This window comes from Sceloporus occidentalis, unplaced genomic scaffold (assembly GCF_023333645.1).
Source record: "Sceloporus occidentalis isolate IW3139 unplaced genomic scaffold, rSceOcc1.0.p SCAF_1, whole genome shotgun sequence".
In the NCBI taxonomy this organism is placed as follows: Eukaryota; Metazoa; Chordata; class Lepidosauria; order Squamata; family Phrynosomatidae; genus Sceloporus; species Sceloporus occidentalis.
The window spans coordinates 254,040,314-254,056,479 of record NW_028316981.1 but is presented as its reverse complement, the minus strand read 5'-3'; the positions used below and the strand labels follow the sequence as shown (position 1 = coordinate 254,056,479).

Genomic DNA, 16,166 nt, shown 5'->3' with positions numbered 1-16,166 from the left:
CATATGAGTACTGTAAAGTGATCAGGACATATACTTTTCACTGTCAACCAACCAAGCTATCCCAAGATGTGCTACTTTGAGCAATGAGTATACTTTACATAGTGGAAAACAGTACCAGAGAATCATTGTGGTTTTTAGTGGGGAAAAATGCTTGTTCCGTTTTCAACTTTTACTCCACCTTAATAGTAGAGGATTGAAGTTCAAAAGTTATTGGTCCCAAAATGTTTGATACAACAAGCAAAAAATACATTCTTATACATCTATTTTGTATTGTAAGATCTCAATAGAAAGTATTATTTGGGAGAGAAGACAACTATCCTTAAATGTGACAACTGGTCACAAAACTATATTATTTAGGCTACTGAAATGGCAAAATAAAGCTCCAAAATATATGCTCAGCTGAAAAGTAAGTAGTATGCAGTTTAAAAACTAGGTAGTATGCTGAAAAGTAGATAGCATGCACTGTTTCCTCAGATTGATTCTAAGTCTGAGAAAAGAGTAACTTTATTCTAGTGGCTTGATCAATACAGACATTTTGGAAAATGCTTTTCAAATTAATGAAAGTGTCTAATTGAAGCTGTTGGCGACCTTCAAAATTTGGGTCCCTCCTCCTTATATTGTCTCCTGTATCAGCTGTGTTCATCCTTTTAGATCCTGGTTCCAGTTTCAATGATGGATTGGAACAGTTGGTTTTCTAGACTACAACTCCAAGAATACTGCAGCCACCATGACCAATGGCTATACTGGCTGTGGGATTCTGGGAGTTATAGTCCAAAACTGTAAATTTCCAAGCTTTACATTCTAATTCTTAGTAAGTAATATTTTACATCAATTACTCCACCCTCTAAAACTGTGGAATGAACTTCCTGCCCAATGAATTTCCTACCCCAAATTCCCAATCTCTCCTGATCATTATACCAAAAGACATCTCTTCCATCTAGTATGTAATTTAATTGGCTGGTTTGTTTGTTTGTTTGTTTGTTTCCCCTGGTGTATGTTGTTGAATTTGGTTGTTGCATAGGATATTGTGAACACTGAAAATGCAGGTACTGAATTACTTTAAATACAATTACCTTTTTGATGTTATTAAGTAAGTCTTTTAGGACACATAACTTAAGCCTATCCACAACGGTAATGTTCCCTTTATCTAAAGCGGTAGGAGAATCATAATTTGTCTAGTGACAAAATTGTGTAAAAGATGCAGAAGAATGCAATATATACAATTTAGATAATTTTAAGATTCAGACTATGAACACTTACATGGGAATGAATGTAACAAGGCTTCAGAACAGACCAGGCTTCACCTTACCATTATGCAGGCTGAGAGAACTATGTCATGTAGAAGATCGGTAGACATTTTCCTTCTAGAAGTAAAGCAGCAATCAACATGTGGGGTCCAGTCACCAAAGCCACCTGAACCATTTTGACACATGAACCATGTGTCACTGAACCATTTTGACACATTATGCAGTATGAGATAACTATGCCATGTAGAAGAGAACTATGCCATGTAGAACAATTTGTTATCCTTTCACAAAATTGTTGGTTATTTGATTTGTTATTATTTCTTTTCTACTACCATAGATGGAGGAAAGATTTGTGGGAATTTTGACATCTCATGTGTCAGAATGGTTCAGGTGGCTTTGGTGACTGGGCCCCACATGTTGGTTGCTGCTCCACTTCTAGAAGCAAAATGTCTTATGTTCCTGGAACAGATGCATGTATAGAATTGGATTGACAATGCCACTACAGTACAGTTTGGAAGAAGTTAGGTGTTCCTATAAAACTAAGCATGATAACACAGCAGCAGTCTTATGGATTTAAAAACAGACTGCTCCGGTCATATTGAAAAGCAATGGGGCCCAAATTTACCAGTAACAGGGATGGATAGAACATGTCCACACCTGACACTTAAATTTCTACTCCTACTCTGCCAAAGCGCTGTTCAGCAAAGATCACTTTCAGTATTGGTGACTGCTGAAGAGAAAAGCACCATACAAGAGAAGCTATGGTGGAGATAGGCCATCAGTGATGGCACATTTCTGTACTTCTTGGCTATGTATTCCTTTTATTTTATTTTATTTTTTGTCAAAATTAGATTCCACAATTCTTTTTCTAGACATTCAGACAGTTCTCTTAAGAAACACACAGGAAACTGCTTCAGTCATGATCAAGTCTGATCCCTATTAATGCTACTCAGATTTTAACAAAAGGGTCCTTAACATGAATAAAAATTCCGTTTCTGGATCATTGTAAAGAAGTGAGGGGTAGAACCAGAATCAGAATAGCTTGTTGTTAGGTATTTCAGCTGACCTTTCTATGCTTAAATCACAATGAAAACTACTTTCTTAATGCATGTTTATGTGCCTTCAAGTTACCTGCTGAGTTATGGTAACCCCATAAATTTCATAGGGTTTTCTTAGGCAAGGAATACTCAGTTAGTTTTGCCAGTTCCTTCCTCTGAAATATAGCCTATGGCATCTGATATTTGTTGGTTGTCTCCCATCCAAGTACTATCCAGCCTGATCTTTGCTTCCAAGAACAGATGGAATCTGGTGCCTTCATGCTGGCCATAAAAACACTGAAAAATATAGATGGATGGACAAACGGATGAATCAAGGGAATGAATTTCTAATAAATGGTGAAAGGACACTGATGCAGTGGATAACAAAGTCGGTTTTCCTTTACTACAGATTTGACACATGACATGGCTAGTGTTTATAACCAGCTGTCTTTAAGTCTGAGAAAATAGTTTAACTAAAGTTAAAATCAAGTATTAGAAATTAGAACAAATATTTGCTTTGTCATGCCATGTGCAGCCATATACAGCACATTTTAAAACAAATTACCTGGATTGCTTGGTAAACCACATAGGCCTTCATTTACTCAGCCATTCATCAATAGCCCTGAGGAAAAGCCTTAGCTTCCCTTGCAATAGATAAAAGCAGGTATCAGTTTCTGAACTACAAGGTTTTTTTAAAACAAAAAACAGGAAGAAGCGAATCCTGGAGTAAATATCAGCTGGATGTGCACATAACAAGGTCCAGAGAGACACATCTAGAAGTTGCTTCTTTTAATCCAACCTTGAATTATGTTGGAAGTTGTTTTCTGTTCTTTCAGTGCTATGCAACTGCCAGAATAACTGCAAGGCTTGCAAGTCCTAGTATATCTCAAGCCTTTCCCAAGGCACCCCAACACTGTCTGAGGCACTGAAACTATGGCAACTGAATAAGAAAGCAGCTTCCATGATTAATAGATGAAGAGGCCAAGGACAGTGTCAAACTAGGCCATAATTCAAGAACAGAGTAGAAATTAGCACAGATCCACGTCAAAGCTGGCAGTAAACAGAAGATTTTGATAGGTATCAGTAAAAAGGGGGCAAATTGCTTTCCTTTTCCCTTTTTCAAAAAAGGTCTCATCAAAATGACAGCAAATTATCTGGTATTAAGTGTCTCCCATGCAACATGTGAGATCAGAGCACCATTGGGTGGCTAAGAGATTATTTGCCATTTTAGAAACTTCTGATGTTGACAGATAAAGTGAGGTTAAGCTTTCTAGAGTTGTATCCTTAACTACTTTACAAAAGTTTCAGAAGTTAGACCTTCCTTTTCCATGGCTGCCTAAGAATACTTTCATTTTAACTAATCAAAGATTTTTTCATACCTGATGTGTCCCGTCAATACTGATGGAAAGCACATGGGATAGATCCTTCTTTCTATAGTGTATAATCACCATGGCAATCACAGTACCACACTAGTAAAGTTTTAATATACTGGACCCAGACTATGTCTGAATGCCTTTAATAAAAGCATCTATATCCTCCTGCCCCCATAAATATTTTGTTTACATCAAAGGCAGGTATAGAATCCATAGGACTACCTGGGCATAACTTTTAAGAAATATGAGCCAGCTGTCTCATCCTGGAGTCTTCCATGCAGGCAAAAGCAAAAAATGATTCTTTTGTGAATCTTCTCTGGACTTGTCAGGTATTTCAGCTATGAGAGTACAGTATAGTGAGAGTACAGTATTGAACTGATGGAGCCACTATATTCAGTGTGAATTCCAAGTATCTGCACTAAGATACTGTACATAGTAATAGCTGTTATTAATAATACTTTTAAAAGGAAAGGTCAGTACTGGCTGCATTGAGATACCACATGTCTTCCCTCTTGAGATGGAACAACTGGCATTTCTGTTAATAGCTGGCTTATCTTTTTCCATCTCTACTTCAGCCTGTATAGATACACTATGCACTATACTATAGATATACTATAAGATGTTGTTTTAATTGCCTAGTTGCACAAAACGAAAATAATAGTATTTCATATAATGAACTTTTTGTGTGTGTGCTGATAATGTTCCATGTGAAAGTATTTAAGATTTCAAGAAAATCGAGCTGTCCAGGTATTTCTGAACAAAAAAAAAAGTAATGTGTGTCTGTATGACAGTGTTTTCAATATGCTTAATATAACTGTTGGTTAAACCTTAGCTTCATTCCAGTGCTAGTTATAAACACAGAATACTTGGAAACTTCAGTTTTGGTCATCTGTTCTATGCATTTGCTGATTTGGTAGGGGCGGACAGTGAGGTTTTGTTTTATTTTTTACTGTATCACTTTCCTCCAGTTCCTCCTGCGCTTCTTTATTTAACGCTAGCAGCTTTTAAGCTTCTTAACTGTCAAGACTAGCAGACAGCTTCTGTATAAATATATTTACAATGTACTATTCTTTAGCAGTCTGAATATTTCAAATGTTTCATTTCACCACTGTTTTTCCCCCCCAGTTTTCTACAGCATGTTTCAAAATTTAGGACAACATTTAATGGTCTTGTTGTCACTGAGGTGGTAAATCTGTTTCAGTGCTTCAGGGCTGTTTCTGCTTCTGTGGTGGAAGATGCTGAATGCTTACCCATAGAAGGGGGGGATTTATTCATACAAGTTTGCATCTGTGCAGTCTGGTGACTAAGGGCTTGGACAGATCGGCACTTTGTGCTGGCTTGGGCCCAAAGTAGGATTGTGCGAGGGCTGTGCATTTATATGCTCAGAAACCCTACCACATGCCCTGGGCATCATCTTGGTGCGCGCCCATACCGACGGTGCACACCATGATGAGGTTGCTCATGCACAGCACCTAAATGGCGCTGCACATGAGGGACATCATAAGGGTATGCCACTGCCCTTATGGCACCCCTGTAGTGCCAGGAAAAGAAGCCCCTCTTTGGGGCTTCTTTTCCAGTAGGTTAGGGGCATGGCAAGCGACTGCCACATCCCCAACCCAGCCTTTTCAGGGGGTGGCATAGAGCCACCCCTGAATGGGCTGTTTGTATAGCCCCTGGGTTCAGACACAGACTTTCTACCTTTCTACCTTAGGAAGAACAAGGTCAATGGTGTAAATTGTGATAATATTATAACTGTACACTCCTTTTGAAACCAAACTTGGCTTAAAGATGAAATAAAGTAAAGGTAGAATCATAGAATTGGAAGAGACTGCAAGGGCCATCCACTCCAACCCCCTGCCATGCAGGAAATCTCAATCCAAGCATTCCCCGACAGATGGCCATCCAGCCTCTGCTTAAAGACCGCCAAAGAAGGAGACTCCACTACACTCTGAGGAAAGAGTGTGTTCCACTGTCGAACAGCTCTTATTGTCAGGAAGTTCCTCCCAATGTTGAGGTGGAATCTCTTTTCCTGTAGCTTGCATCCACTGCTCCGGGTCCTAGTCTCTGGAGCAGCAAAAAACAAGCTAGCTCCCTTCTCAATATGACAGGTATTCCCCATTGACAAGGTTGCCAAGTCATGTCCAACCATAGGGGGCGGTGCTCATCTCTGTTACTAAGCTGAAGAGCCCACATTGTCAGAGCCTGTTCTGTGATCATGTGGCCAGCGTGACTGCACAGAATGTTGTTTTCCTTCCCACTGGAGTGGTACCTATTTATCTACTTGAATTTGCATGCTTTTGAACTGCTAGGTTGAGAGAAGCTGGGACTAGTGACAGGAGCTCACCTCATCACGTGACATCTGGACCACAAACTGCCAACTTGCTAATCTTGCAATCAACAGAGTCAGTGTCTTAACCACTTGAGCCACCACATACCTAAAGATGGAATATAAGTATAACAAAGAATGATCACACTACAAGTTTTCTAGTACACTGCAGGTAATTCAGCAGGGAGCATTCTGCTTTCTAAGTAGTTGGTACTAATAACTCACAGAAGTAGAACAGTATGTCATTGGGAAATGACATGCGTTTCTAGGCAAGCAGATATTTGCTTTTAAAAAAATCTAGTGGCAATTTTATTGTCATGAACATGTCTCTACCAATATAAGAATATTAGGCTGGCTGGGTTTTAGAGAACCACAATAAAACCAGATATGTTAATTCATGGTTCCAGGCCAAATTTCTGGTCAGATAATTAAGTACTGCTGATCTATCTTTCAGCACAATCTGCCAGAATTCTTGGATTTAAGCCAATGTAGTCCCACTGAAATTGACTGTACTAATTCAGCTTAAATCCAGCTATTTTAGCTTACTTTATGGAGACTAAGCTGACCTATAACTTGAGTAAATTTAGTTAGAAGGACAGTATCACTGACAGCAAATAATCACCCCATGAAATATTTGCCCAAAGGCAATTAGTAAGAACTAGCTACTTGGCCAACATTCTCTCCACTGTCTTTCTTAGCTACTGACATGCCCCCTTTTAGTCCTACACTTTGTTCCTATGGCTGGCATAAAGATACAACAGTGCAACCAAGGGTTTACCAAGCAATGTACATTACTACAAGTCCAGGAATACCATAATATTGAGATGAATCAGTGCCAGAATGAGTGAACTTGCCACAGTCAGCCACTATACAGTTTCCTACACCTACAACCACAGTTAGGAAGAATGGTTGGGAATGGAAGCTTGGTAACATCTTTATGTTACAATGAAACTCTAAGCATGCTGAGGAATCAGGACAAACATGATTAAGTGCACACTGTAACATGAAGCGGCTACTAAATTTTCCTTCTCCTCATGAAGTTCCAATCTTACTGAGGTCATTAACATTTAGGGCTAGTAAATGTATTTGGATTGCAACCTGAGTGGCAAATTGTACAAAGAAAGGGCTCATGACTGTAATAGAGTACAAAAGTGGGGAACTGCCTCCCTAAACAGCATGGTTGAATTTCTGCCAATTCAAAAGTGAGATGATTATACCTTGATTTCAGGCAAAAAACAAACAAACAAACAAAAAAACAACCCTGCCATTTTGAGGAACTGGAGAAGGGGCAAATAAACCCTACCATTTGGGGGAGGGGGTTTCAAGCAAAATTTGCCCAGTTTTTTTTAAAAAAACAAAAACAAAACATTAGTCCGGGGCAAAATTTGCCTTATTTTAAAAAAAGATATTAATCCAGGGAATCTCGGGGTCTCTTGGGTCTCAGTAGGCTGCAATATAGAGCTTGAAGATCAGATTCAACCCATAGGATGAATCTTCCACACCCTGATATAGTTCTTAAAAGTGCTGGACTGGGAATTTTCCCATCCCTGGCAGAGTGCTTAGAGGGTGGACTGGACCTTGGAAGATACAGCTTCAAATCCCCACTGAGCCATAAAGCTCACTGAGTGATCTTCGGCCAAGTCCTCTTTCTCAGTTTGACCTACCTAATGGGATTGTTGTATGGATAAAGTAAGGAGGAGGAGAGTAGTGAATGCTGTCTTGAGCTTTTTGGAGAAAAAGCAGGATACAAATGCAAACAATGAATTTTTTTTAAGTGTTTATTTTGTGAGGTTGACTGAGTGTGGTGGAAACTACAATAAAATGTGTATGCCATTCATTGTTGAGTTCCATGGACAGATGTGAAAAATGGAATTAGAGGAGTGCTTAAAGGGGGGGGGAGCAAAGTGATGGGGAGAAAGGAAACACTGAAATAAAGTTCCATCAGGATTTGAATGCAGATGGCTATAAGTTTTAGGCTTATGAAACTGCTACCTGCTGTTCCTTGCCCTATGGGCTTTATAGGCTGTGGCAGCAGCTGCCAACCTACAGGCAGCTGCATTTCTTTGTTGGGTGACTTGATCACTGCATATCTCTTACCTATCTAACTGTGATGCTTTGAATGCAATTAATTACTGAAAGTACTTCATGATCCACCAATTGCAGACATTACAGAAGAAATTCTAGCTTCAGTCCAGTTTTGCTGAGATGGAGGAAATGTTGGGAAAATATGGGACAATATGCTAGATGCAAAGCTAGTGATGAGGAAGAGACAGAAGAGATGTTAGGGGAATACTTAATCCACAGTCTGGTGGACATGGTGGTGGATTTGCCCCATGTAAATCTCACAATTAACGTGTTCACCTTTGTTAATATTTGTAGTTATGTAGGCTGGCTGCATAAAGTGTGCATAAAGTGTCCACCAACAGAACATTTTCTTCCCCTGTCTGTTCCAGCCCCTTAAGATGTTTTGCAGCTACAAGTGAGTCCAATGCTACATATTTTGAAAAGGCTACCAGTAATGATAATAGTTCATGCTGGAAATCATGGCTTCCATTTTTTTGGGAAGTGATGAAACCATTATGTTCTGAGTTAAAGGAAATTTTAATCTGCTCTGGTCCATATAGGCACACTCTCCACCATAGAAAACATCTATTTATTAATTAATTTATTTATTACCTTTATATTCTGCCTTTCTTTCAATGAGCTCAAAATGGCATACATCATTCTCCAACCACCCAGCCACTTCACACACTTTTATCCTCCCAAGTTCCCTGCAAAGTAGGTCAGGCTGAGATAGAATGACTGGCTCAAGATGTAATGATGTGGCTCAGTTGGGATTGGAACTTGGTTCTCCCAAATTTCAGTCCAATATTTCAACCATTACACCATATTGCTCCTCACTGTATCTTCTGGACAGCTATATCAGATGCTCCTATCTGTCTGAGATTATATTCTGTAGGTTATACACGATAATGTTTAAAACAGCCTTGATTGATTTTAATTGATCAGGGTGTTACTTTTCCATTGCATTACAGCAGGGTCAGAATACTCAGAATCCGCAATAAACTGTCAGTGTTTGTTACATATTATTATCTCTTTTAACTCATAGTGTCTTAATTATCAGTTAACATTCATTTGTTGCATTTGAATCCTACTTTTTTCTCCAACCACTTGCTCTAACCACTTATTCTTAAAGGTTTGTTACGTTTTCTTTTTTTAAAAATCCAAATTGCCTCAATGACTTCACTGAAACTACTCTGCCAGATAATCCCTCCTGTTTTAGGCCCTGAAAAATAGGGCCACTCACTAATTATGCTATACAGAAAAGAGTGAGCAAAGGTTTCACTTGTGTTGCTGTCTTTTCCTCCTGTCCCTACTTCTGTATAATTTGCCAGAATTTAAAATATTATGAAGCACTTGACATCCTCATGTTTTACTATGGTTGGTCTTTAACCCTGCATGATAATGAGTGATAAGACTTTTACTACACACTAAACATTCCTCTAGATAGCACAACAAAGAGACAGGATGCAATACGTGTGTTAGAAGAGGTCAACTTAATCCCTTTTATGTCCTCTACTGCTGTAAACCATGGTAACTCCTTTCATATATATTTATGTGTGATTCTTTTTATACTTGTTGAGGTGACATTTCCCTTTTCCTTTTGCAAACAAGCAAACAAGTTTACAACTGCCCACTTCCTTTTAATGAGTGCAATTCTATTTTGGATCCTTCACATGTCATTAATTTCTTTTCTCTCTCTCTTTTTTAAATCAGCAAAGGCAGGTTTTTGCCTTGAAGCCCTGATGCCCCCTTTCCCAAACTTGAGCAATGACAACTGCTTGACTACTCAGACTGCAACATGTGAAGAGGCTAGAGCTAGCATTTTCTTTTGTTACCATTAAGTAGCTGGGAATGTTAACTACATATGTTCTTTATCTATCTGAGTGCCCAGTTACTTCCTTTCAAGAACATTGGCTTAGCACATGAAGTATATTTTTTTAATCATGGAGGGAAGCAATATGATGTTAACTAATGGAAAATATGGGGAACATATGTGGACAAGGGATATTTTTTATTCATAGTTCAGATCTTCTTTTTTTATAACACAAGTGAACAAGCCATATACCACTGTCCTGATTCCCTGGTGTCTTAGAAGTGTGTGTGCGTGCACATTCACATTGCCTGTCGACTTATGGTAACCTCATGATTTTCATACAGTTTTCTTAGGCAAGGAATATTCAGAGGTGGTTTTGCCTATAACACCTGGTATTCATTGCTGGTCTGTTTAGCCCCCCCCCCCCCCTTATGTCCAACCAAGACTAAAGTCAGTTAATTCTCCTGAGTAAGAAGGAAGTACTGAGGGTCATTATTTTGTGTCTTGTTTACGATATCCTATTTCTGATTGTTTTTCTTTAGGTTTATCACATTTGAATTGGATCATTTCAACCGAAGGAAAAATGATGAGTATAGAAGTATCCTTGTGATACACTCTCAGTTATGTGGAACTATATAATTATTATCTGCACACATGGTTAAAATCTTGTTAAAGGCTTCATTAGGTAAGATTATCCTGTTTCCTGCTTCTTTCCCAAATAGTATGTAGAGACATTTGAACATTTTACCTAAATCAAGTTCTCTGTTTCTTTGTTTGTTCTGAGAGCTGCAGATTAGGATATCATGAGTTATCCCATAATCTTTTGTAAAATTTCCTTGTACCCACTGAACTTTTTCTAGTAAAAGCTTTATTAGTTTATTCCTCAGCAAAGCAGTTATTCCCAGGAGTATGGACTGAGGAACTGACTGAAGAAAAAGAGCATATTCTAATAATTCTTGGATTTTTTTTTTTGGTGTTACAGAGGCAGAATATAAAGACAACATTGCATTTTGCAAAGTCAAATAATAACACTAAGCAGGAGGATAATAGATGGAGACAAGATTCTGCTATTTTTATTTAATATTCGGTTAACAATTAACCCTGACCTGGGTCAGTGATTCTGCTGGTGACTTCTGTTTCAAAGTAGTTGCTTGGTGCCTGCACGCTGTATTAGAGATGCACTTATAATGAACTCCATTATGTTCTTGAGGGATGTGGGCGACCAAATATTGGACCCTTTCAAACAAGATGAAACTTTGACACGTTGTTATTTTAGCAGTTAATGCACTTCAGCAGGCATAAAACTATACATTTCCACTCAACATCTTTGCAAAGGAAACAGTGAAAGTCTGCTTTCCTCCAAAGAAATGGGAACGCGCATATAAAAATATGTATAAGGGGTGGGGGGAATCCCCTAATTGCTAAAATACAATAGAAGTTGCAGAACAATGCCAGTGATAGAAATTCTTTGGTCCTGCACAACTAGATCGATAGATGACAACCCCCTCCTTTTCTCTTTGTTGAAACTGCTGGAAAATCCAAAGAGGCTGTGGTACTTTTTACATTTTGCTTTCATCTTGCTTTCATCTGCCACATCCAAGCAGATTTTCACTTCACTTTCCATGAAACTTTTAGATAATGAAATAATGTATGGACAATCTCTGCAGACACTTTCTCTACCCCAGCCAAGAAAACTTAAAACTTTTCCGAAATGCTTTCCGAACAGGACCCTCAAGTCTGGAGCTAGACTCTTTCCCCTAGATTACATTTGTGAGGTTGCTGTGAGTTCTGTTGTGATGAATGCTCCAAGAAAAATAGTGATCAGTCAGCGATTCTCAGAAACTCCCCCTCAACCCCCACAAATGTATTCCCCTGAGCTGCCTCAATTCTGCTCCACTTCTCCAACAAACCAGCAGGCAGGGGAAAACAACACACTGGGATGTGTAGGCTCCCACTTGCACTCATGCAAATTCACAGCCAGAGCACTCAATACACATTACTCTCAACTGAGAGCTTTTCCTCCTCATGTGCCACCCAGCCACACACACACACACACACACACACACAACCTCTCCTGATGGCACCATCTTCAGCCACCAGCAGCATCTATTACCTCTACCTCCTGATGCGGGAATGGCTTCAGATATTAGGTGGCGTGACTGACAGAAACCCCTCTAACCTCTATTATTATCAATTATTATCATTATTCCAGAAAAGTTTGCATAGAAAAGCTTAAAGGTTTTCCCCAAACAGTTCCTTCTTTTCCAAAGAGCACAGAACTTCTATTACACCCCCCCTCCCCAGTCTTTGGTTATTTCCCTCCATCCAGCCTGCGGTTTTAAGGAGGTTTGAGGGGAACAAACACTCCATTGTGCGATCCAGCCTTAGGATTGTCTTGGACAAACACAGCAGCAGTTCCCTTCGGGGCTCAAGGAGCGTGTTAAGAGAGAGCAACTGTATGTACACTAAAACGATTTGAGGAAGCAGTACTTCATCTCTAAAACTAGAAGCATGGGGGGAGGGGGGCTTCAGACTTGCATTAAGGGGAAAATATCTTTCTGCCCTCCCATCCTCATCCCAAATCCCATCTGTAGGAGTTGGTGGTGATATCTCCAGCTGCTGAAGAAAAGTCACTCTACACATGCTCAGAGGTACACCTTTACAACTACTGTACTTCACATGGCTATCCAGAGTCTAAAAAAGCATGTTTTGATCTTACTTTTATCTTTATTCTACCTGACTTGAGATTCAAGCTTTGGGTCACCAAACACAGGGTAGTATTGGGACAAGTTCATGTACACATATACACACACTCTACTTGAGTAGATTATATTGACACAACTGAACAATGAGCTTTCCTAGACAAAAGGCATCTGGACACTGGGCAAATGCATCTCAGGGAGGAGACTTAAGCCTAGCAAAGCTCATGCTGCCAACTTTTTTCTTTCGTTAGTCTCAAAGGGGTGCTACAAGATCTCTCTGCACACTGATTCTATAGACTAACACGGCTATATCTTTGAATTCTATCAAGGAGATAACATGTTTGACTCGTTCATCCAGCGTCCTTGTACTGGCTGATACTCTAACACCAACCTGAGAGCACAGAAAATAAACAAAGGAGTCCATCAAGAGCAAGCTCTGCCAAGGGCCCCTCTGGGATGGGCCCCCTTCCCCTGTCTGGAGACACTTCTCCCTAGACAATTGCTTGAATTTTAAAACAACACCCCAAATATTTCATCAATAGAGTACAAATCCCATCTCCAGTTCCAAACACAAGTCCTCTTTTGATATACACATCCACACAAGAGTCACTTCCATCAGTTAAGGGCCACTTTTATCTTTTTCGTTATTCCTTTTGGAGGGTTGACTTCTGCTCTTTCGACCCCGTTCCTTTGGCACTGTGAAGCCAATCCTTACCCACAAACACACCATACATATCACAATACAGCTGTTACCCCTCCCCTGTTCATACAAGGGTGACCTGGACTGGAGCGCTGCCTGCCCCTCTCTCCTGGAGCTTCCCTCCCTCCCTCTCCCGCCCAAAGGAAAAGAGAGAGCCCACCTTGGACCACACCTCCTCCTCCTCCTCCTCCAAAGTTACCCACCAACCAGACTGCTCCCTTCGTTCTCCTTCTCTTCAGCCGCGGAGAGTCCCCTTCACTTGGGGGTCAGTCCAAGCCACCAGGAAGCCGGCCTTGGCCCTGGAGAGACACTCTTTTGGCGGGAGGGGGTGCTCTGAGTGTCTGCCTAGGGCCAAGCCCGGCTTCCTGGTGGCTTGGACTGACCTCAAGTGAGGGGACAAAGTGGCTCTGGGAAGCTGAAGAGAAAGGCAGCGAAAAAGGTAGCGCCTGGTGCCATATATATGTCCTCTCTGGGCGGGAAAGGCGGCCTCATTCACTCCTTCTTTCAACCCTGTCTTCAATAAAGGGGGGGGGGGTTCCTCAGTTCTGAGCGTGGCCCTCTTGTCTTCTCCCTCAAGAGAAAGGCGGCGAGGCCAATCCCCAAAGCCCCGGCCCCTCCCTTCTCCAGAGGCACTGAAGCAGCCCCCCCCCAATACCCTCACCCCTCCCTCCCTCCCCTCCAGGAGCCCTTCCCGCCCTCTTTCTCCTGGCGGGGGGAGGGGGCAACAACGGGGGAGCTTGCGTCAACCCTCCGTCCCCAACCTTGCAAACAAAGCCAGAAAGAGAGAGGGGCGGCGGCGGCGGCGGCACACATATAATACACACCCAGAGAGAGAGAGAGAGAGGCACACACACACACACACACACACACACAACTGGGTGGGCGCACCAGGCTGAGGCCAGGAAGGGAGGTGAGGGGACAGTCGGGGGGCTTGGATACCTCCCTCCCTTCCTCTTTCTTTCCTTCCTTCCCTCAGACCAAAGTGGTCCCCTTCCTTCCCCTTCAGGCGAGGAGGACCCAGCCAGGCAGAGCCCCCTCTCGCTGCCCCACTTCCTCGCCGCCTCTCTCTTCCCCTCCGTCGCCCTCGCACATTGTCTGGGAAACAAAGGCTCCACGCCCATCCTCCTCGCCCCCCAAGGAAGCTGCCTCGCGGGGAGAGAAAGCCCAGCCCGGAGCCCCCCAACCAAGGCGCTTGGTCTCCCGGAGCTGCCCGGGAAAAGGAGGGCAGGGGCTGGGCGAAGGCGTCCCCCTCAGAGTGCCAAACCGGAGGACAGCGGAGAAGAGGCAGCGGCGGCGGCGGCGGCGGCGGCGGGAAGAGAGGGAGCAGCATCCCGGCGCTGCTTCCAGCCAAACAAGCTAAACAGACCAACAAACCAGCCCCCTTCATCAGTGATCGCTTTCCTGGCCCAAGTCTCTTCTGCCTTCCGTTTGGCCACTGGGGGGGGGGGGTTGTAGTTGTTAAATGGCCAACACAGACAGCTCCCCCGGGATTGTTTTCCGTACGCGAAAGAGACACACAGAGAGACACCCAGTCTGGGTACCAAGGAGGGAAAGGAAGGCTTTTCCTCCTCAGCCATAATAATAATAATAATAATAACGATAACAATCAAGTCTCCCCAAGCGGTGGCTCTTCTCCTGGCCCCGTCCCGAGGACCTCGCCGGGCCCCTTCTTTCTTTCTTTCTTTCTTTCTTTCTTTCCCGAACAATGCCCCCCTTTCTCGCTCTCCTTCCCCGGCGGTACCCCGAAGAGGGTCCAGTCTTACCTGGCCGGCGCCTGGAGCCGGGGCAGCCGCTGAAGAGGAGGGGGCTAGCGGATGGAGGGTCCCATTTAGTAATCCATTTCAGGGGGATGGCTCCGCGCAGCTCGAGCAGCCCCTCTGGCCTCCTCCCTCCTCACCATTCTTCGGAGGCACAGTCTTGCCAAGGGAGGGGAGGGGAGGGGAGGGGGCGGCTGCAAGGGAAGGAAGGGGCGGGAGGGGCTCAGGTTAATCTCTCGGCTGGTTCGGGCGCCTCATCTCCAAGGAGGAAGGAGGGACGGAAGGCAGAGCCAAGACGGGGCTCGAAGCGGAGAAGGCTCTTCTTGGGGGTCTTTCCCAAAAGTCCTCCCCGCGGTCGGGGAGCAACTCCTCCTCGGCTTTCACCCAAAGCAGAGTCCAGAAGGCAAGCGCCCTTCGCCCAAGCGCCGCGGAGCATTGAAGGGCTGCAGAGGAGGAGGAGGAGGAGGGCAGATGCGGACTTCCAACTCGCAGCCTCTCTCTCTGTTCTCCTGCTACTAGTCTCCTCCGTCCCAACTCTTCTGTCACTGGAAAGCAGCTTGGCTGGAGGCGGAGTCAAATCCCGGGCTGGATTCCGCGCAGACGGACTGGCCCCCAAGAAGAAGGCTGGCTCCCCCTCCTAGAGTCAGCCCCCCCTCCAGGGCTGAGCAGGAAAGAGAGCCTTTGGGGGAGGAAGGAGGACAAGGCTATGGCCAGAGGGTAGCCCTGGCAAAGAGCTCCAGCCCTGGAGCCACCCAGAGAGAGAGAGAGAGAGAGAACACTGATTAATTGGCCGCCCTCCTTTATCCCCCGACTCTGGGTCTATAGACCTGGATGGAACTGGAGAGGATTAGAAGGGAGGAGGGAGCGGGGAGAAGAGCAGGGACAGGGAGCCAGCCTCTGGCTAATTAGAGAGGAGGAAGAGTTGGTTGGGAAGGGGAAGGGGAAGGGAAGGGACACTGAGAAATGAGCTGCGAGGCACTCCTCGGTTGTCTTTGGAAGGGAAAAAGTTTCCAGGAAAGAAAAGTCTTTCGACGAGGCGAAAAGGCACAGGGCGGAAAGGAGAACCGAATGAGGCTGCATCCACACTGGAGAAATAACCCGTTTTGGCACCGCTTTAACTGTCTGGCTCAAGGCTATGGAATCCTGG

At 43.2% G+C, this 16,166-nt stretch overlaps 1 protein-coding gene across 6 annotated transcripts in view; it reads right to left on the bottom strand.

The window, feature by feature from the left end:
* SEMA6A (semaphorin 6A) overlaps positions 1-15,554 on the bottom strand; it is a 228,145-nt gene extending 212,591 nt beyond the window's left edge. For all 6 annotated transcript variants that reach the window (XM_089491896.1, XM_089491911.1, XM_089491932.1 and 3 more), the window contains exon 1: positions 15,026-15,554. The gene's annotated coding sequence lies outside the window, so the exon portion shown is untranslated. The remainder of the gene's footprint in view (positions 1-15,025) is intronic.
* Positions 15,555-16,166: the final 612 nt, after the last annotated feature.